The following is a 23319-nucleotide window of genomic DNA, read 5'->3' as shown; positions in this document are numbered from 1 at the left end:
CCATTCTGACAGGTGTGAGATGGTACCGCATTGTCGTTTTGATTTGCATCTCTCGGATAATTAATGACTTTGAGCATGTTTTCATATGTCTCTTGGCCTTCCTTCTGTCTTCTTTCGAAAAGATTCTATTTAGGTCCGTTGACCTCTTTTTTATTGGATAATTTATCTTCCTTTTATTAAGTTATATAAGTTGCCTGTAGATGTTGGAGATTAAACCTTTATCAGTGATGGCATTTGCAAATATGTTCTCCCATACAGTGGGCTTTCTTGTTGTTTTGTTGATGGTTTCTTTTGCTGTGCAAAAGCTTTTTATTTTGATGTAGTCCCATTTGTTTATTTTCTCTTTAGTTTCCATTGCCCTAGGAGCAGTATCGGTGAAGAAATTGCTTTGGCATATGTCTGAGATTTCTCTGCCTGTGGATTCCTCTAGTATTTTTATGGTTTCCCATCTTATGTTTAAGTCCTGTATCCATTTTGAGTTTATTTTTTGTGTATGGTGTAAGTTGGTGGTCTAGTTTCATTTTTCTGCATGTATCTGTCTAGGACCTAGTTTTTTAGGAATAAGAGTTAGAACAAAAATTATCAAGTATATCTGTCTGGGATGTCCAAGGGACAATTTTCCCTGAAGGAAGGATGGCTTGAACCTTGGAGCATTCTCCCTAAAAACTCATAATAGCAGTTATTGTTTATATCATTAATTTGGCACATATTATATACCTTTGGAGATAAACTGTTTTGTAGTTTGTATAGTTAACTTTTAATGAGTGTATGTCTCTTCTCTTCAATGAAACTATATCATAAAATCTAACAGTATAACAAAACCTCAAGAAATGAGCAAAGAAGGGCTTTCTTTGAACAGTAGCAACTTGAACACTTTTATTTTAAATTTACGGTATGTTGCCCAACAGCAACTTTCATCCTTGTTTGCAAGGACCCCAGAGACTTGGCACTTTTCATTTATCTGCGGTTTAAGTGACAACAAAATAAACATCTTCCTCCAGTTTATTCTTTGTAATTATAAATAGGCTGGAACTTTCCAAAAGAACTCTACTGAGAAAAAAAAAAAAAAGGAAATCAAGAGGAAAATAAAGGAAATGCAAAAATACAAAACAGATATGTTATAAAAATAGGGACCTGAATCTACTGTTACAATATTGCTGTTTGAGTCTACCTTGTCCTTCAATAATCATTGTTATGATCTTCTTCAATTTCTTTTCCCTCTCTGAATTAGCATAGCTAGCCAATAGCTAGCAGTCTGGGTGATCTATGAGTTACAGGTGGGAAATAAAGTTGGCTTTAATATTTTGTTATTCAGGCAGTAATATTTTTTTTTGGTTTAACTCATCCTAGGTCTCTGTAATCAATACAGATATACTAACTGAATGCTGAATGAAAAAAAATCCTTTATAGTCTTGAAATTATGAGATTCCACTCATTTTATATATGGAGAAAATTAACTTTTGAATTTTTCACAATTTTATGTTTAGAAAAAACTTTTATTTCTCCCTAGTGTGGAAAGAGAAAGGGGACCCATCTATGAAAATTTTAATATTACCAGGCTAATATACTAGTTAACAATTTTCATGGTAGCTGTGCAATTATAATTTGGCCCACTCACTACATGCATGTGAGCAAATGTGGCATTGTCTGGGTAACAGTGTAATGTTTCCTCAAGTTTGGGATCCTGAGGTCCTGAGGTGTCTTGTATGCTTCCTTTAGTAATTTTGAGCTTTGCACCTAGCAAGCACTTAATACTTTACCTACATTCCTCCTTTCCCTTTTCAGTTTCCTTGAGGACTCTTGTCTCTGACAACAGCTTTAGCACAATTTGATTTCAATTATTTAATTCAGGAGTTGCTTAGATATTTTATTGAGTGGCCAGATTATTATGATATCAATGCATAATAATCTGGCCACTCAGTGTGTGTGTGTGTATATATATATATATATATATATATATATATATATATATATATATATTAGAGGCCCGGTGCATGAATTTGTGCATGGGTGGGGTCTGGCCAGCCCGGCCAGGGGGAGGGGACATGGGCAGTTGGCTGGCCTGCTTACTGGTCGAACTCCTGGTCAAGGGGACAATTTGCATATTAGCCTTTTATTATATCGGATAATGTCTTATTATGGGCAAGGCCTCTAATTCAATTTTTTTAGGTAGTTAAAGGGAGGGGCAGACTTTTCACTTGAGCCTGAAGTTAAAATTGCCCTTAGCTCAAAAATATGCATACCACTGAGGCTCATTCTGAACCCCTACACTGTTCTATTATGTGTATAAGTATTGGGAACCATCTTATCTCTTTAGTGAAAGGAACCTTTTATTATATTACAATGACTAACTTTATCTCATGAGTTGTGTTTTGGCTGCAAGGCTGTATCCAGTATTCATGCAGCAACTTCATCTCTTCTGTTCAATATTTCCCTGGCATATCTTTTATTTTCTTTTCTCTAAATCTTTCTAGATTTTTATGTATTAAATAGGAATAGCCCATGGACATAGACAATAGTCTGGTGAAGGTCTGGAAGGGGCGGGTGCAGGGTGGAGGAGATCAATGGGGAAAAAACTAAAACAAAGGGACATATGTAATACTTTCAACAATAAAGATACATTTTATTTATTTATTTTTTTAATATATTTTATTGATTTTTTACAGAGAGGAAGGGAGAGGGATAGAGAGCTAGAAACATCGATGAGAGAGAAACATCGACCAGCTGCCTCCTGCACACCCCTTACCAGGGATGTGCCCACAACCAATGTACATGTCCTTAACCGGAATCGAACCTGGGACCCTTCAGTCCGCAGGCCGACGCTCTATCCACTGAGCCAAACCGGTTTCGGCAAAGATACATTTTAAATAAAAGAAAATATCTTAGTTGAAAAGAGTTTTATGTGAAATAATATAAGTAATTGCTCTACACTGTACTTTATATTCTCAACTCCTCTCAAAGAGATATTAATTGACCTTATGTTCACTTAATATTAATTGACCCTATGTTCACTGACTGCAGGACTGACTTCTGCCATGCCAACCCAGCACTGACTGCCATGGGGGCTGTGGTCAGACCCTGCTTTTTCTGCTGGCCTCTGTCCAGGCCTGATCGCAGCCCCCTCTGCAGTCAGTGCTGGGTTGCTGAGGTGCCTGCAGCATGGCAGCCAGTGCTGGGTCACCAGGACTGACGTCCGCCATGTTGACCCAGCAATGACTGCCACGGGGGCTGCAATCAGACCCTGCTTTTCTCTCTGGGCCTGATCGCAGCCCCCTCGGCAGTCAGTGCTGGGTCACTGAGGTATCTGCAGCACTGACTGCAGGACTGACTTTTGATGTTCGGTTGAGCCTTTGGTCGTTTTGGACATTACAGACCCTGGCTCTTTATATATATAATCTCCCCTTGGTTTTTACCCTGTCTTTTTGTTTCTCAACGGTTAACAAATGCCACTCTAAATATTTTATATGCACAGATATATGCACCCCTATGTTCATTGCAGCATTATTCATGGTGGCCAAGACTTGGAAACAGCCCAAGTGCCCTGCGATAGAGGACTGAATAAAGAAGATGTAGCACCTATACACAATGGAGTACTACTCAGTCATAAGAAAGGATGAAATAACGTCATTTACCACAACATGGGTGAACCTTGAGAACATTATGCTAAGTGAAATAAGTCACACAGAAAAAGCTAGGAACCAAATTATTTCACTCATATGTGGAATATAAAACTGAAAATTATGAACACAAACAGCAGTGTTGTGGTTGCCAGAGGGAGGGGGGTGGGGGAGAAAAGGGTCCTAATATGAAGTGACAGGAGAATATTTGACTTTGGGTGGTGGACATATGGTCCTATATACAGATTTTGTAATTTAGTAATCCACACAAGAAACCTATATGTTCATGTTGACTAATGTCACCCCAATAAAATTTAATATAAAAATAATAAAAAAATAAAAGAGCTTAGGGAAAAAAGAGTTAACAAATGCCTATAATCAAGTCCCAACTCTGTATTTCAGGCAACCCTCTCCACAAACTAGCCCTAGCCTCCTATCCAACCTTCCGTTTCACAGAGAAAAGTGTTAATGGAAGAGGCCAAATAAGTTTTGCTACCTGGAGAAAGAAGAAATCCACTAGTAAGTACTAAAGAGAGTTTAGGGCTCTCAGAAAGAGAGCTTTGACACAATCTGTAGCATATTTTTAGATGTGCAGTTATTGCTAAGATATGCTGTAGAATGAAAGTGACAGCTTAATTATTGGAATAGTGACTCTTAGGAAAACTTGGTTCAGGGACATGGTTACCCTGATATTCTAGTTTAGAATTCTTATAGTCTTGACATGCATATCCCTCGAGTGAAATATAGTGACTCCTTAAAGTTGGCTAATATCCTTGCTCTTACAGTCTTACAGTACCAAAGTTTAACTTCTTTTTATTTTATCCTGTCATCATTTAAAGGTATGTGTGGTTTCCACCCAATATATCCCCCACCCTGGGCCCACTTCCAGCCTTGCCCCACTTGAATCATCTATACAAATAAAGAGGTAATATGCTAATTTGTTGCAGTGTCCAAGTCACCACCGGGCAGGAGCTGGTGAGTGGGGACTTCCGCCCCCTGTGCAGGCGCGCACAGGCCTGCCCAGCTTTAACTACATGCTGCCTGGAGGCAGAGGCCGCTCTCGACTGGTGGGAAGCCTGAGGCCACCCTAGCCCCTGCAGGTCCCGGGCCGGATGGTGGCTCAGTGGCAGGCGGTGTCTCCATGCATGGCATCCAGGGGTAGCTGCGAGGGGCGCGGGGCCTTGCTGCGTCACTGCTGCTGCTTGGCGGGAGCCCGGTGGCCTGGAGCTGGAGTGGGTGTGCACAGACTGCCGCGCACGCCCCGCCCAGCCCTGCCCTGGCCCCACACCTGCCTCTGAGGCTGGCCACGGACCCCACCCCGTGCTTCAGGCAGGGAGAGGAGGCTCCTGGATGCTGGTGCCCTAGGCCACACCACCTGCTCTGCTGCCTGCCTGGATGGCAGGGACCAGAGTGTCGCGGGCCAGGTGCTCCCGTCCCTGTTGGTGGAACAGGGATGAGGGCGCTGGGTGCCGGGAGCAGACTTCAGCCAGGGTCCTCCCGGCGCAGGGAAGGGGCCTGGCCTGGGCCTGGTGGGGAGCTTAGGAAGTCTGGCTGAGCAGGCGCTGGTTCATGCCAACTGTTACTCTGCCATCTTCCTCCAGCTCTCCAAGCCAACCCCCCTACCCCACCTGCCCAGGGGAAGGAGCTCCAGGCGACCTCCTCGAGTGCAGACTGTGGGCCTGGAGACTAGAGGAAGAGTGCTCAGCGGGGCCTGGGCGGGAGCCAGTGCAGAACTATCAGGGCAGAGCTGCTTTGGTGTCTCAGTGAACTTTGCAACCGACCCAAGTAGGAAACCGAGAGGGGAGAGGTGGGAGCTGTGGATTCCCAGCGCTTTAGTCAATTGAAAACAGCCTCACTTGCAATGTGAGGCAGCTGTATGTTCAGCTGAGAAGTGAGGGGGCTGAACCCCACTGTCGCTGGGCTCCTGTCAGTCCGAGGCCCGAGCATCCACCACGAGAAGGAAAAAACGGAGGTAGGGACCCGGAGGAAGGGAGGACAATTGAAGGAAACGTGTCTAGACTTTCCCCAGCCCTCTCCCTCTTTCCGCTGCCTATAAAAGCCCCGGGCCCAGCCACAGTTCTGTGTCTGCCTTTTAGTCCCCTGTTCTCAACCACAGAGGAAAGAAATAAGGAAGGAGTCGGTGCTGCCTCCAGAAAGTATCTATATACCTGATTGGCCTGTTGCCTCTCCGGGAGCGGGCCTAAGCTGTCAGTAGGACATACTGTGAGGGCTCCCAGACTGAGGGGAGGCAGGCCAGGCTGAGGGACCCCCTCCCCCATGCACGAATTTTTGTGCACTGGGCCTCAAGTCTTTTGAATAATGAAACATCTATTTTAACATTGTTTATCCAATCTAAACAAATCACAAACATTTTTGTTCCTTTAAAAGTAAGCTCTTGGGAAGTAGTCAAATATACTTGCTGTATCCAACAACCCTAATCAGGGGAGATGCCAGGACCAAGTTTGATCAGCAGAATGAGAGATGGAAATTTGTTTGCTTTCTAACATTTGAACTCTAAAATGATCTTAGGAGATGACCTTAATTTTGGAAGTTGGTTCCCAGAAGACTGTGAGAAAACTCCTGAAAATGGACAAATAAAAGCAGCTGTATTAGTCTAAATTTGGGGACTTTACCTTACTGATTGCACTTTGTTGGAGTAAAATAAATTATAAATACTTGGGAAAAAGGACTCACTTATGTGGGTTATTAAAGGTACAAGAAACCAAAGTATTCCACCTTAAAGGAAAGCTATACTTTCTATAAGGGTCAAGAAGATAAGTGAAAATTTACACTGAGCCTTCTTTGTTCTCTAAAATATAAGAAGATTATGGAAAAATTCAAAATTAGAGAAAAAGCATGTTATTTTTTTTCTTCTTTTTTGTTTTTCTTTTCTTTAAAGCATTTTTTTAAAGGTCAGTTTGTTGGTTTTACAAAATGTAACTTTTTGAAAGGTAGACAGTGTTGAGGGGGTGGCAGGAAATCTCTTCTGTTCACATTATGGGAAAGCAAGAGGGCTAAAGATGTTTAAAACACACAAAATTTTACAGTGAGATCATAAACAAAAATATTTTTTTCAACAGTTTACATTCAATGTTATTTTCTATTAGTTTCAGGTGTACACATAGTGGTTAGACAATCATATACATTACAAAGATTTTCCCTGATATTTCTAGTACCCACCCGGCACCTTACACAGTCATTGCAATATTATTGACTATACTAGTGACCTGGTGCACGGATTCATGCACATTGGAAGGAAATTAATTAGAAGATTCGTGCGGTAATTATGTTACTGCAAAAAATTACATGTCAAAATAGTATATATAATATAGTATTATAAAATTAATACATGCATACAAATGGAGCCAGCGAGAGCTTTATATATATCGTGCATGCACGAGTCAACGTTTATTTTTAAATTGACAGTGCACGTCATATATACCGGCTGGTTGGTTGGTTGGACAGTTGGACGTATGTACGGTCAGTCACTTAGACTTTTATATATATACTAGGGGCCTGGTGCACGAAATTCATGCACTGAGAGTCGGGGGTCCCTCAGCCCAACCTGCCCCCTCTCACATACTGGGAGCCCTCAGGGGATGTCCTACTGACGGCTTAGGCCCACGCTCCACAGGGAGCATACCTAAGCCTCAGTCTGGCCTCCCTTTGTGGGAGGCAACCGGGCTGTTCAGGGGAAGGCGCCAGCCCCATCACCCCACTGCTGCAGCCACTGTCAGTCACCACAGCCACCAAGGTGTTTTCATCAACACGGACTCTAATCCCTTCACCAAGAAAAAATGACAACTTTCTTTAGGCATTTTCAAGATGTGTCTTTTATAGGATATGGATTTATTTGTTTATTTTTATCCTCACCTGAGGGTATGTTTCCATTGACTTTTAGAGAATGTGGAAGAGAAAGGGAAAGACAGAGAGAAACACTTTGATTGGTTGCCTCCTGCATGAGCCCTGATCTGGGCCCCGGCCAGGGAGGAGCCTGCAACCTAGGTACATGCCTTTGATCAGAATCAAACCCAGACCCTGCTGTCTGCAGGCTGAGGCATTATCCACTGAGTCAAACCGGCTAGGGCAGGATATGACATTTCTTAGCTTTCCAGCAGCGGACCTTCATTTTTTTCTCCAGAAGTGTGGTGGAAAAAACCTAGATCACCTTTTTGGATTCTTATTACCCAAGTTACTAAGAATATTACCAGTGGCATACAGGAAGCTTAGTCAATGTGCAGTCAGAAAAGGTGTTTCCTCTATAGTTCACACCAATGGAGGGCTGGGCCGAAGCTTTAGGCCTGGGCAGGCCTCTCCAGCTCCCTCTGATCACTGGCTCAGCCCTTGCCCAGGCCTGCCCAGACCGAAAGCCTCTTGGGCAGGAGCGGACCCCCAGCTCCCTACAATCAATCGCAGGGGGTTTGCTCCTGCCCAGGCTGAAAGCAGACCCCCAGCTCCCTGCCCAGGTGATCAATCGCAGGGGGTCCACTGGTGTACCAGGCCGAAGAAACCCCCAGCTCCCTGCAATCGATGGCAGGGGGTACGCTGGTGCACCAGGCCAAAAGCCCCGGGTGGGCCTATCTGGCCGTTGAGAGGTGCTGGAGGCTTTTGGCCTGGTGCACGAGCGGATACCCAACTCCCCGCTTTCAATGGCAGGGGAGCTGGGTGTCCGCTCGTGCACCAGGCCAAAAGCCTCCGGCGCCTCTCAATGGCTGGATAGGCCCGCCCCCTGTGCCTCTCAACAGCTGGCTAGGCCACCCTGAGTCCTGCCCCCCAGTCTCCCGCCGGCCCAATCGTGAGTGTAGCGGAGTGATGGTTATTTGCATATTACCCTTTTATTAGGTAGGATAGATTTCCTACCTAATAAAAGGGTAACTACTTTCCTACTTTGTTAACTACCAATTGTACTTCTTAATCTCTTCACCTCTTTCATCCAGTCCCCTAAGCTTCTTCCCCTCTGGTAATCACCAGTCTGCTCCCTGCATCTGTGAGTCTGTTTCAATTTTGTTTGTTTACTCATTTTGTTCTTTAGATTCCACTTGTAAGTAAAATCCTGTGGTATTTGTCTTTCTCTGACTGACTTATTTCACTTAGCATAATACCCTCCAGGTCCATCCATGCTGTTGCAAATCATACGATTTCATTCTTTTTCATGGCTAAGTAATATTCCATTGTATAGATGTACATCAGCGTTTTTATTCACTTGTCTATTGATGGCCACTTGGGTTACTTCCATATCTTGGCTACTGTAATGCAATGAACATAGGAGTGCATATATTATTTAGCATTAGTGTTTTGGGTTTCTTCAGGTATAGTTGCAGTGGAATTGCTGGGTCATAAGGCAGGTCCATTTTTACTTTTTTGAGGAAACTTCATACTGTTTTCCATAGTGGCTGCACCAATCTGCATTCCTACCAAGAGCACACAAGGGTTTCCTTTTCTCCATATCCTTGCCAGCACTTGTTTGTGAATTTATTGATGAGAGCCATTCTGGCTTGTGTGAAGTGATACCACACTGTGGTTTTAATTTTCATTTCTCTGATGATTAGTGACTATGAGCATGTTTTCATATGTATATTGGCCATCTGTATGCTCTCTTTGGAGAAGTGTCTATTCGTCTCTTCTGGCTGAGATTATAAACTTTTGTTATTTTAAAGTTTAGTAATTGAAAAAAAATGTCCAAATAGAAAACCCTTAATTTAAGCTTTATTTTTTTTTAAATCCCCACCTAAGGATATTTTTCCATTAATTTTTAGGGAGAGTGGATGACAGAGGGAAAGACAGAGAGAAACATTAATGTGAGAGAAACACATTGATTGGTTGCCTCCTGCATGAGCCCTAACCAAGGCCCTGGCCGGGGAGGAGCCTGCAACCAAAGTATGAACCCTTGACTGGAATTGAACCTGGGACTCTCAGTGAATGTTCTATCAACTGAGCCAAACTGGCTCAGGCCTTAGTTTACATTTTTAAAATAGGAATGAGACCCACATAAGTTACAGAGGACATATTGTATGTTAGGTCAAATTGCTTCTGAAATAGTTGCAAAGAGACAGAGAGCTTGTTTCTTGCCCTGTTTATTGACTAGTGAGTTGTAATTGCCTGTGTCTTTCCCTTGCTCATAATTCTTGCAAAGTACTGAAATTTTATTTTTAACATATTTGTATTGATTTCAGAGAGTATGGGAGAGGGAGAGAGATATAGAAACACCAATGATGAGAGAGAATCATTGATCAGCTGCCTCTTACACCCTCCCCTCTGGGGATTGAGCCCACAACCTGGGCATGTGTCCTGACCAGAATCAAACCTTGATATCCTGGTTCATAGGTTGACACTCAACCACTGAGCCATGTCGACTGGGCACTACTGAAATTTTCAATCTAAGAGATCTATGTAGGCAGGTATTGGCAAGTAGTCAACACTCACTGACATTTTGATTATACTAAACCACTCCTCCTTCAATAAAAGGAAAAAGAACTCTGCTTAATTTTCTACTGAGAGAATGTCAATGTGGACATGGCAGCAGAAACCCAATAGACTTTAATCTTCACTTACTAGCTGTTTGATCTTGGGTGTTTTTTAACCTTGCTGATACTTCGTTTTCTTATCTGTAAAATGAAGATAATAAAGGATAAGAGACAGGAAAATAATACCAAAGAGAGAAAAGAAAAAAACAAAAAATAATGTCTAGTATTGTACAAGTCAAAAGGACAGTTTAGAGAAGGAATATGGTCACTGATTTCAAAATTTTCCAAAAGACCAAAGAGAATGAAGTTAAAAAAATGGCAATTTGATTTAGTAATTAGGAAGCTAGTGGTGACCTTGGAGAAAATATTTTCAATAAAGTATTGAGTTTAAAACAAAAATACAAGGGTTAAAACTTTTAATCAGACTTTTTGGTCTCCATTAAACAGTTATCATAAACAAGAAGAGAAAAAGGATGAATGAAGGTATATTAATTTTCTACTGATGCATAACAAATTATCACAAACTTAAAATAGCACCCTCTTATTTTTTTCACAGTTTCCTTGGGTCAGGAGTTCAGGTACAAGTTAGCTGAGTCCCGTGTTTAGGGTCTCACAGGGCTGCAATCCAGTTAGTCAGAACTGTGATCACACTTGAGATTAGGGATCCTATTTCAAGATCACTGGTTGTTAGAAGAATTCATTACTTGTTTCTGTATGATGAGTTCTTATTTTCTTAATGACTGTTGGCCAATAACCACTCTTAGCAACTAGAGGTCACCCTCAGCCCTTGATGCACGGTCCTCTTCTCTCTCAACATGGTTGTTTCCTTTCTTACAGGACACCAGGGCGAAGATTTTTCTCTTCAAATATTTCTGACTTCTATACCTTCTTTTAAAGGGTTCACCCTATTCAATAGTCCCACCCAGGATAATCTCCTTTTCAGTTAACTGAAAACCAATTTATTCGTACCCTAACACAAGAATGAAATCCCCTTATATTCATAGGCCCCACCCTTACACTCCAGGGGAGGAGATTATACAGAGCTGTACATAAGGGGTAGGAATCCTGAGAGCCATCTTTGAATTCCACTTACCAAAGAAGAAATGTCTAGAAGGGATTTTCTAGGGAGGAAATGTGGTCCAAAGTTAAGCTAGAAAAATCTGCAAAAATGTGGTAGCCATGGAAGTGTGGACTTATAAATAGAAAAGTAAGAATAATTGGTTAAGATGCTTCAGGTGGATGTTCATTTCATCTGAGACACCTATTTTTTTTTCTGGAAAGGTAGGAGTGAAACACTATATTCTGCACATAAATGCTCCAACAAAAAGGGTTTGTCAGAAATCTTTGCCTTGAGTCCAGATGAAATCTCCTGGATAAATTATAACGAAGGTTGGGAATACAGCTGAAGATTTCTAGATAAAGGCAGAGTTTTGCAATGTTGAAAGAGGCTCTTAAAATAGGCACATATGCCACTGAAGAAAGACCCTATGGGGAAATGGAAGACCATCCAATTGCCCTTTAGTGTGGAGCAGTAGATGGTACCTTATTTCCTTGAGTATTTCAGAAAATATTAATGCAGTGACATTCTTCTCAGGAATACATACAGTTTTGAGACATTGACAAGAACCTCCTCAGGTATCTATTCTTAATAAATGTAGTGAATCAGGTATCTATTCTTAATAAATGTAGTCTTTGACAATGCATGTAAATAGCATATTAAAAGTTAATTTAAGCCTGGCCGGCGTGGTTCAGTGGTTGAGCATCAACCTAAGAACCAGGAGGACGTGATTTGGGGGTTGTGGGCTCGATCCCCATTGTGGGGCATGCAGGAGGCAGTCCATCAATGATTCTCTCTCATCATTGATGTTTCTATCTCTCTCTTACTCTTCCTTCTTCTCTGAAATAAAGTATATATATTTAAAAATTAATTTAATTGAACAAATCTCTTCTGGTTTTTATTACATGATTAATGGCTTATTATTTTGTCATAAATAGAATAAAATGAAATGTCTGCTGTCTTGTCTAAATTACCTCAATGTATTAAATGATGAGCTAAACTTACTGAGGTTAAAACTGATAATTTTAAAGGATAAGGCTGAAAAACCGAATTGCTAAGTTTAACTTCTATATCTAGAAAGATATTGGTAAAATTGCAATATCAGTTTATATTAAATACTAAGAATTATAAGAAGAAATTAAGTTAGTTTTGTTGGGAGAAGAGGCCATCAGCCTTATTTAAAACTTTAAATCTACATTTCATAACATACTCAAAAATAAAGCAAAAAAGATGGTATAACTATAGAACTTAATATTTTATGCCTAAATATTATAGTCATTTATTAAAAATATTTTCTAAGCCTCTATTATTCCTATTTATCTATTGGGCTTAACTCTTCTTATGTGAAGCTCCTTAGGACAGGCAGACTGTTTCACTAACTTTTGTGTTCTCAACAAGCTTAGCTAGGAGCTTGAGACATGGTAAGCCCTCAAAGGTTTTACTGACTGACATTGAATTGGATAAGCTTATACTTGAGAATGATAACTGATCTGTGTTGGTCTTCTACTGATATAGCTGTATTTCACTGGGTTGGCCTGGGTCTACCACTCTTATTAATGTCATTGATAGTAGGTAAGAAAACAGAATCATTATTTTATGCAGATGTTACCAAATCAGGTGGGTGGGGGTTACAATTCTGAATAACTTTGAGAAATTTAATGAATTGGGAGATGTAACTAAGATGAACGCTCAGCAAGTTTGTTAAATACCAGTCAGGAAATGTACTCTTTTGTTGTAAGTAGAGCTAAAGAAAAAGGAAAAAAGATGAGAGAGAGAGAGAGAGAGAGAGAGAGAGAGAGAGAGAGAGAGGCAAAGGGAGAAAGGAAGGAAATAAAGAACAAATAAACTAGGTCTAAGCATAGAAACAAGTTTCAACTTGTTTATAAATCAGCAGTGAGGAGGTAGTCCTGACTGAACACCACCTTGATCATACCTTCTACCTCAGAATCTCCAGATTACCTATAGGAGAAAATGTAAATTTCATCACACTAGACTGTACTAAATTACTTCTTTGAGTCCCTTCTATTACTATAAATCTATTGGCATAATATCAAACTTGATTCTCTGAGGCATATTCAATTTTACAAATTATACCAGTGATAATCTGGGCACTCTTTACAACATAAATTGGTAGGACAAAAAGTAATTTAGCAGTGTCCTGGTGTTCAGGTTTTCATGAGAATTTGAGACCAGATATGATCACTGAGTGAGTCATATGAGAAGGGAGAGAGTTATGTTCTGACACAACTGTTAGGTGAAGAAGTCAGTAAAAAGGAAGTATGTGTCAGGTTACTGAAAACAGTTCTTAAATAGTGGTACTCTGTTGAAGGAAGCTTTCAGAAGTGGCTGTAAAATCTCTGTTTGGGATTGAATGACTTAGTTTTATAGAATGTTAGAGCCAGAAGAGAATTTAGAAAACATCAAATCCAACCAAACTCTCTTCATGGCCCAGAAAGATACAAACAGAATTAGTGACAGAGTCAGGATGCCTGACTCACAGTCCAGTGCTATTTTCATTACACCACACTATTAAGTTTCAGATTCTACAAGACCTGTCACTAAACATTGACATAAGACATACTCATATACTGGTACAAATCATGGCATTTGAAAAAACTGTTATGTAAAGGACTACACAATAAGCCAAGGGTTGGTGCACTTCTTTGTTCTTTCTTTGGCTATAATATAGGGATACTGTTTATTGACTATTAGAAATTACAGATGTCTTTAAAAAATTTTTATCCTCACCTGAGGATATGTTTTTATTGATTTTAGAGAGAGAGAGGAATAAAGAGGGAGAGAGAAACATCTACAGTTGCCTCTTGCATGTGCCCCAGATGGGGATTGAACTCACGACCCTTTGGTGCGTGGCACAATGTTCCAACCATTTGAGCCACACAGGCAAGGGCACAGCTTTTGTTTTAATTTTATTGTTTCTAATCTTTTGAGTCCTTATAATTTATGCCAAATTATTAATGTTAAAGCAGTTGTGATCCTATCACTTTCCTTTCAAAGGACTCCAGTGACCTATTAAGTTGAACTCAAAGCATCATTCAAGACTACAATAATATTTTATCATAACCTTACAGAGTGACTTTCTATGGTTTATGATTTATTAAAATAGTGTTCAGCAGCCTGGGTGTAAAAGATAAAAAATGCAAATGCTTAAATTGATGTAATATTAGAGGGCTCCTAGAACAAATGTTATGGAAGGAAAATGGGGTAAAGGAAGTTAAGAATGCTACCTAAAGAATGGTTAAAAGTAAAACCATGAAGAAGTTTAGGAGATTTGGGAAAGATGGATGGACCAGGAGACTGGAAGATTCATTGAGCTTTAATAACTGGTGTAGTAGCAATAAGGAATGAAACAACTGAAAATATTGGAGATTATAGTCAGAGAATGTACACTGGAGTTTAAGATTTCAGTTGTGTGCTAATAAATAAGGCCCTAAGTATGATCATGGAATGAATAACCAAGGTGGAATGTGAATGAATGTTTTTCCACAAGAGGTGATCAAGAAAATTTGAATTCAATTTGCTGGGTTGGTTGTTTACATGAAAGATGAACTTACCAGGATTTAGGGTAGAAAGGAAGATTGCAAGCCAAATACCAAAATATTCAGTGAATTATAGAAAAAGAAGTCTGAAGTCAATCGATGATGACATTAATAAGGAGTATTAGAGGGTAACATAGATGAATGGCTTGTGCACTGTGTGGGGATGCTGGAGCCTCAGGCATTCCTCTTAAAGGGCCTGCACATGGACTTATTTGGACTCATTCTTTTTGAGTTTCAGTTGCTGCCTCAGCAGCTTGAAAGGAACTGGAGACATACAGGGAGGAACTGAATTGTCTAACATCAGAGCGAGAGCTTGGATGGGGAAAGCTTTCTGCCAGATAAAAGTGCTGGCAGAGGCCATTGTTCCTTTTCTGAGACCTGCACCACCACCACCATCACCACAGAGCCAATAGGCAGGTGCCATATCTGAGTCTCCATACTGTTTGCCCTACCTTGGTGATTCCCTGAAACCCAACCCCACAACTTGCAGGCCCACCCAAGCCATTTCCAGTGGCTTTTCCATAAAAATGACCTCTCTTGCCTCATGCTTTGGACTTTTCTATCAAGCAAGCAACATCTGGCCACTGCATTTGTGTACCTCTTGATAAGTGGCCCCAGGCCTGGTACTATTGGCAGCTGGCCTTGATTCACAGCTTGGCCTCTCCTGGGCACCTTTAGGCCCAACACAAGTAGCAGAAATCTGCAGATTGCTCTGTAACTCATGTCAGGTGACCCCAGGCAGGGCACAAACATTGGCTGTATCTGAACCTTCTGTGAGGCCCCAGAGCCAGTGTACCCAGTGGACAGCTTCAGACCATGCCAGATTGCAACCCTACCATCTCCATGAGCAACACAGTCAAGGGGTGAACTTGGTGAGCACCAAAGCCCCACTGAAGGAAGTTCTGTTCCATAGGGTTGACTCCTGAACAGCAGCTCCTTCACTGTAGTCACAGCTTGTCCTAGCAACTGACTGACCTAGGGGTCAATCCCTCTCAGTGATCCCCACACTAATCAGGGCTCAACTATATCAGGACAGTACACACATCCCACATAGGGGTGCACCTGGAGCACTCAGTTCATGTGACTGGGAAGGCTGTACCACTGGACCCTACAGGACACCTGCTACATAAGGCTACTCTATCAAGTCTGGGAGACATATCAGCTCTACCAAATACATACAAATATACATAGGGAAGCAGCCAAAATGAGACAAAGAAAGAGGTAACAAATGAATGAAAGGAGAAATCTCCAGAAAAAAAATTAAATGAAACAGAGGCAAACAAACTACTAGATACAGAGTTCAAAACAATAGTTATAAGGATGCTCAAGGAACTTAGTGTGAACTTCAACAGCATGAAAAAAGGACCTAGAAATCATAAAAAAGAAACATTCAGAAATGAAGGATACACTAACTGAAATGAATAATACATTAGGGGAAATTAACCGTAGAATAAATGAAGCAGAGAATCAAATCAGTGATGTGGAATATAAGGAAGCAGAAAACACCCAATCAGAACAGCAAAAATAAAAAATAAACATAGTGTAAGGAGCTTCTGGGACAACAACTTCAAGCATACCAGCATTTGTATCATGGGGGTGCCAGAAGAAGAGAGAGAGTAAGAAATTAAAACCTATCTGAAAAAATAATGACGAAAAACTTCCTTAACTTGGTGAAGGAAATAGACATACAAGTCCAGGAAGTGAAGAGAGTCCCAAACAAGATAAACCCAAAGAGGCCCACATCAAGAAACATCATAATTAAAATGCCAAAGGTTAAAGACAAAGAGAGAATCTTAAAAGTGCAAGAGAAAAGCAGTTAGTTACTTACAAGGGAGCACCCATATGACTGTCAGTTGATTTCTCAACAGAAACTTTGTAGACCAGAAGGGATTAGCAAGAAATATTCAAAGTGATGAAAAGCAAGGACCTACAACCAAGATTACTCTATTCAGAAAAGCTATCATTTAGAATCAAAGAACATATAAAGAGCTTCCCAGATAAGAAAAAGCTAAAGGAGTTCATTATCACCAAATTGGTATTACATGAAATGTTAAAGGGTCTTCTTTAAGAAGAAGAAAAAAAGAAAATAAAAAATATGAAAAATAAAATAGCAATAAGTACATATCTATCAAGAAATGAATCTAAAAACAAAATAGATGAACAAGCAGAACAGAAACAGACTCATAGATACAGAGAACATTTTGATGGTTGCTAGATAGGAGGAGGTTTGGGGACATAAGTGAAAAAGGTGAAGGAATTATGAAGTAAAAATTGGTTGTTACAGAATAGTTATGGAGATGTAAAGTACAGCATAGGGAATATAGTCTATAATCCTATCTAATAAAGAGGGAATATGCTAATTGATCTTCACGCCATTGCAAAGATAATGGCGCCCACAGCCAATAAGAAGGGGGTATGTTAATTGACCGCCCCGCCCTCAAAGATGGCAGCGCCCACAGCTACAAGATGGTTGTGCCCAGTCCCCTCAGCCCTGCTGGGGCGGCAGGCATACCTGCCTCCAGAGTCCCCCAGTTCCCTCAGCCCCCCAGCTGCCCAGGGCTGGCCCAAGGTGCAGACAAACCTCAGATGTCAGCTGCCCAGCTGCCCAGGGCTGGCCAAGGTGCAGGCAAGCCTTAGATGGCAGCTGTCCAGCCTCCCAGGGCCACCTGAGGCTCAGGTAACCAGGGCCGGCTGAGGCTTGCGCTGCCATCAGTGGCAGTAACAGAGGTGTGATGGGGCATTGCCTTCCCCTGATCGCCGGGTCACCTCCTGCCCCTGAGGGCTCCCGGACTGTGAGAGGGGGCAGGCCAGGCTGAGGGACCCCCCCTCCAGTGCATGAATTTTCATGCACCATGCCTCTAGTATTCTAATAACTAAGTATGGTGTCAGATGGGTGTGAGATTTATCAGGATGACCACTTAGTAAATTATATAATATTTAATAACTGGGGTTTATGCCTGAAACTAATATAATATTGTATGCCAACTGTAATTGAAAAATAAAAAATGGTTAAAAAACAAATAACAAATTATATAAAGTGGCACCAGGGAGCCAGGAGATATACAATGGATGTTCTAGGTCTCATAGTACATGGGATATAGAAAAATAAGCAGCTTACTATTTTGGCTGTGTTAGCAAACATTTTTTTCAGTTACAATTGACATTCGATATTACATTAGTTTTAGGTGCACAGCATAGTGGTTAGACATTTATATAACTTATGAAGTGATCTTCTCAAAAATCTAGAACCCCCTTGATACCATATATATTTATTACAGTATTATTTTCTATATTTCCTTTGCTGTACTTTTTGTTCCTGTGACTACTTTAAAAAAAAAAAAAATATATATATATATATATATATATATATATATATATATAATTGATTTTTTACAGAGAGGAAGGGAGAGGGATAGAGAGTTAGAAACATCGATGAGAGAGAAACATCGATCAGCTGCCTCCTGCACACCCCCTACTGGGGATGTGCCTGCAACCAAGGTACATTCCCTTGACTGGAATTGAACCTGGGACCTTTCAGTCTGCAGGTCGACGCTCTATCCACTGAGCCAAACCGGTTAGGGCATCCTGTGACTACTTTAAAAAAAAATATGTTTTTATTTATTTTTTTAGAGAAAGAGAAAGGGATAGGGAGAGAGAGAAATAAACATTGATGTGAGAGAGAAAAATCAATCAGTTGCCTCCCATATTCACCTGGACCAGGGACTGAATCTCCAACCTGGGCATTTGCCCTGACCAGAAATCAAACCACTCTACTTTCAGTGCATGGGACCGTGCTCAACCAACTGAGTCACACTGGCCAGGGCTGTGAATTTTGTAACTGCCAATTTGTATTTCTTAATCTCTCACCTTTTTTACTAACCCCAAAACCCCTCCCACCTGGCAACCATCCGTTTGTTGTAAACGGTTTACTTTTGATGGTGAGGACAGTGTTTCTCTTGGGGTAGGGAGAATTATTTGAAGAGATTTAGGATGTAGGAGCACTTATAATGGAGAGAGCGTTCCAGAGGGCAAAGTGGGAAAATGGTTAGTAGAAATGTTAGATGTGGAAGGAAGAATTAGGAGGGAGGAAGTACAGGTTATTCTCAGGATGTTAGAACCTTAGAAAGCAGTGGACCACAGAAGTCGATGGTTCAACTACAGGATTCAGTTTCCTGTTTTTAGTTACTTCATGTTTCTACTTCTTTTTACTTTTTGTTAGCTCATTTCTTTGTCTAATCTCTACTACTAGATTATAGAATTTTTGAGGACAAAAACTGGGTATAATTAATATGAATACTTTCTGTAGAATCTATCAAGGAGCATTACAGTTGGTGCCCAATGAATATGTTAAATCAGACTAACTCATTTCAAAATTGCTTTATTGAGGCACATTAGATCTATTGTTCTTTATATTAATTTCTTATTTTTTTGGTGTAACTTTTAAAAAATATATTTTTATTGATTTCAGAGAGAAAGAGAGGGGTGGGGGAGAGAGAAACATCAATAATGATGAGAAGCCACCTCCTGCACGCCCGCTACTGGGGATCGAACCCCCAACCTGGCATATGCCCTGACCAGGAACCAAACCATGACCTCCTGCTTCATAGGTCACACTCAAACACTGAGCCATGCCAGTTGGGCCCTTTGGTGTAACTTTTAAAACAGTAATCCCCCCCCCAGAACATATTACCAAAGCAAACAAGTACAACGTTGTATGAGAACTAAATTTAAGCTGCTTGTTCCTCATCCAACTAAAGTGACATGCAAGTCTGACAGCAGAATTATGATTTACTGTGGGTCAGATAAAAGTAGGTCCAGTAGGTTCAACTATATTGCAAGTTCCTTGAGTGGTTATATATTCATGTTTTCTTTTTCCTATTTTACTTCCCCTTATACTTCTCCATGTTTCTTCTAGAGTGGTTAGCATAGTGCTTTGACTAGCAGGAACATAATGGACGGCTAGTGAAGTTCTATGCTATTCTCTTTTAAGAAAATATTATTGAACCATGTCAGTAAAATATGCTCCTTCTTATTCCAAGAATAGGTGTCAGTTTGAGCCAGAAGTAGTCTTTGTGATCCTGTTCCAATGATTTTTTACATGTGAAAAACTGAATCCTGAGGATGATAGTAGAATGGTCATGACTTGCTCAAGAGCACATAGTTAGTAACAGGGCAGGAATTAGAATCCAGGCATTACAGTCATCAGTCTGCTGCCCCAATACCAGCTCTTCCTTTTTATTTCCCTTCATCAACGACAGACTTCCTATATAGTCAATTGAGGTTGTCAGAGTGCAACCAAAATCTGTGACATGCAAATGTATAATGTTAGGTTTTGCTTCTCTTTCCCTTTAAGAATTTATCAATTACCATAGCATAAAATGATTGCTTTCATGTGGATAACTCAAAATCTCCCACCCTCGCCAGTGTGACTCAGTTGGTTGAATGTTGTCCTGTACATCAAGAAGTATCTGGTTTGATTCCTGGTCAGGGCACACGCCTGGGTTGTGGTCTCAATCCCCAGTAGGGGCCGTGCAGGAGGCACCCACATGCCTGGGTCTTGATCCCCAGTAGGGTGCATGTAGGAGGCACCCACCTGATGTTTCACTTTCACAGCGATCTCTCTCTCTCTCTCTCTCTCTCTCTCTCTCTCTCTCTGTCTCTCTCAAAATCAATAAAAAATATTTTTAAAAAATCTGTCTCAGCTACAAAATACTCTAACATTAGTCTCTCATTTTCAACTGCCTATTAGATTGCTTTTCTTGTATCACATGCCTTGTTCTCCTTTTCAAATGTTTATAGACAAATATATGTTTTTCCCCCAAAATCAACTTCTCCCACTGATTTTTTTCTTTTTTCATGGACATGAATAGTCTTCCAGCCACTCAGGCACAGAACCTGGTAGTCATATTTGATGCCACTCCAACCTGATATCATCTCTCACATGCAAATTCCAAGTTCTGTTCATTCTTTTATTGTAGTATCAACTGTTTCTCGCTCTTCCACCAAATCAGTTCAGGATTCTTATTATATGATCCCTTGGCTAGGTGAAGATACTTGAACTATGCATCTTTTTTCACCCTTACATGAAAGGTCAAAGAGGTGAACTTGACAATTTTCTACTTATAATTCAAGATTCAAGTTGAAGTTATCATTCTCTATAAATGCTCCATTGTTCATGGTTCTATTATCTTTTTACAGTGCTTACCAATTACTCGTTTTGCTTACAAATCTGTCATACCCATTTAGATGGTGAGCTCATTAATGATAGTGAGTCTGCTTTATTAATTTTTGCTCTCTTCCTCTCCTAATTGAGCAACTTTGGAAAAGTAACTCCCTGGTATTAGGTGCTTTTGAGTAATAGAGTATTTAACTCCCCATGGTGGGATCTACGAGGTCTAGGGAGAAGTATGTTTTTGTGTGTGGAAATGCAGATGTTATTGTGCAAGAATCTAGATAATGGTTTAAAGTAGAAGCGAAATGTGGACACCTCTAAGAGGGTAGAGTCTATTTAAAAAACCCTGTAAAATCTAAAGGAGTATAGGAGACCATGACTTGTGAATGGACACTTTATAAGTCACTGGAGAAGAAAGGAATGGGGGTAGGCAGATGAATCCACACATTTAGAAAGAAATAGAAGGCAAAGAGCTTAAAACAAAGAAAGGCAAAAGTGTTCTAGTGGGGCTGAAAGAGAGTTCAAAAGTGGCCTAAGCCAGAGATTGATGAGAATCTGAAGACCGTGACAATAAGTTCTGGGTAAAACTAATGATGGGTGTTTTTTAATTCAGTCATCAGGAGAGACTGAAAGATTAAATCAGTATTCAGATGTATTTTTATGACTCTATTAAATTGAATGACTCCCCAAGACTTCCTTTACTTTTCTAGTAAATGTTAGCATGCACCGGATGGTCTGCATGTATTGGAGGACCGCCAACAGGAGGGGGGTGATGAAGGCAGGGCCAAAGCAGAAGAGGAAGTGGCGGGGGGGGGGGGGGGGTTGCAACTCAAGGCTCAGCTTTCTAAGGCAGATACTTCTTCCACTTTTGCTGAGCAGTGGCAAGATGCAGGAAACTTGGTTATCATGAGGGTGCAGCTCATGGGGCCCTACTTTTATTTGGTCAACTCCCCACTGCCTCCTTTTCCTATTATGTATCCTATTATTGTCAAATGAAAAAGTTGTGCTGTTCAGCCCAAAAGGCTGAACTCAGGAAGGTGAGGGACAATACCCCCTGCCCCCAGATTTATTGAGGTATAATTGATGAATAAAATTGTAAGATATTTAAAGTGTACAATATAATGATTTGACAGATATCTACATTATGAAGGGGTTATATCCAAGTTGATTAACTGGGACAATGTTTTATTAATTTTTTGATACGCAGGTATTTGTTGGATGAATACATGCATGGAGACTCACCAAAGAAGAGTATTTTGCAAACAAAGCACTATAAAAATGCAAATTGTTATGTTTCTCTTTCCTGCTCATACTGGGCTGAGCTCAGGTTTCACTTCCTGACACCAACTTTGATCACCCCATTCTACATTTCTATCTCTATTTTTGAATTTGTATTGTGTTTATAGTTTGTACCAATAATATGGCAGACAGCATTCTAATACCTTGTATTATATCTTCCAACGTGTAGGAATCTTGTCTCCCTAAGTAGACTGTGAACTACCCCAGGACAAAAAGAAAAAGTCCAGCTTTTTTTTTCTTTAGCTCTGTGAATCCAAAGCCTAGCCTATTATAATGTTTCACACATAGAAAAATGTGCAATAAATGTTAATTGAGTGTTTGGTTATTGAATGGCTGCAGCAGAGCTATACATCTTCTATGGGGTTTTAATCTATAAACAACCAGGCTTGTACTAATGATCCCAGTGGCTTTCCTCCATGTAATAAAAGATTGAGGGAGCCCTTATCGGTTTGGTTCAGTGGATAGAGCGTCGGCCTGCTGACTAAAGGGTCCTGGGTTCGGTTCTGGTCAAGGGTATGTACCTTGGTTGCGGGCACATCCCTGGTGGGGGGTGTGCAGGAGGCAGCTGATCGATGTTTCTAACTCTCTATCCCTCTTCTTTCCTCTCTGTAAAAAATCAATAAAATATATTTTAAAAATTGAGGGAAAAGGAGTAGAAAGACCCTCACTGTAGCCTTATTATCATAATAAGTAGTTTTTTTCACTTGGCTTTTTCAAAGATATGCTTAGCAGCATCCTCATTGGTACTAAAAACTACAGGGGAGTTGATAGTGCACTGCTGACAGTTCTAAGATGCTTCCTCTCTAGTAGCTTATTCCTCCTTAAGGGGAGAACATCACACTCATTAAATTGGGCTACTCTGTTGTCAGTTGGATTCAAAACACAGGACAATGCCAAGTCCAAAAAAGACTTGGACTATGGCATTTGGAGCTAATAACACAGTGTGCCCAATGTATAGTACTGTGACAGAAATATTTATTGTTTATCATCAGAATAAAGTGATGTATAAGAAGAAATTGAAGGGCAATGCAAATCACAAAATAGCAATAGGTATCTTGAGGAGTGTATGAGTGTGGGTGGGAATGCACAGTGGAAGAAGAGGTCTATCCTTAGTCCGAGTGATATAAATATGTTATAGACATATAGCTTATAT

The 23319-nt window shown here is 40.5% G+C and overlaps 1 protein-coding gene across 3 annotated transcripts in view; it reads right to left on the bottom strand.

Moving 5' to 3' along the window:
• Window positions 1–23319, bottom strand: part of CYSLTR1 (cysteinyl leukotriene receptor 1) — a 35870-nt gene that overhangs the window by 6634 nt on the left and 5917 nt on the right. The window contains exon 2 of one of the 3 annotated variants that reach the window (XM_079764407.1): window positions 10170–10222. The exons of 1 other annotated variant lie outside the window; for it this stretch is intronic. The gene's annotated coding sequence lies outside the window, so the exon portion shown is untranslated. Of the gene's footprint in view, window positions 1–10169; window positions 10223–22687; window positions 22761–23319 lie in introns of those variants that run through there. One more of the 3 variants, XM_079764409.1, reaches the window with a different exon arrangement.

This window comes from Cnephaeus nilssonii, assembly GCF_951640355.1.
Source record: "Cnephaeus nilssonii genome assembly, chromosome: X".
In the NCBI taxonomy this organism is placed as follows: Eukaryota; Metazoa; Chordata; class Mammalia; order Chiroptera; family Vespertilionidae; genus Cnephaeus; species Cnephaeus nilssonii.
This window is presented reverse-complemented; position numbering and strand designations above follow the sequence as displayed.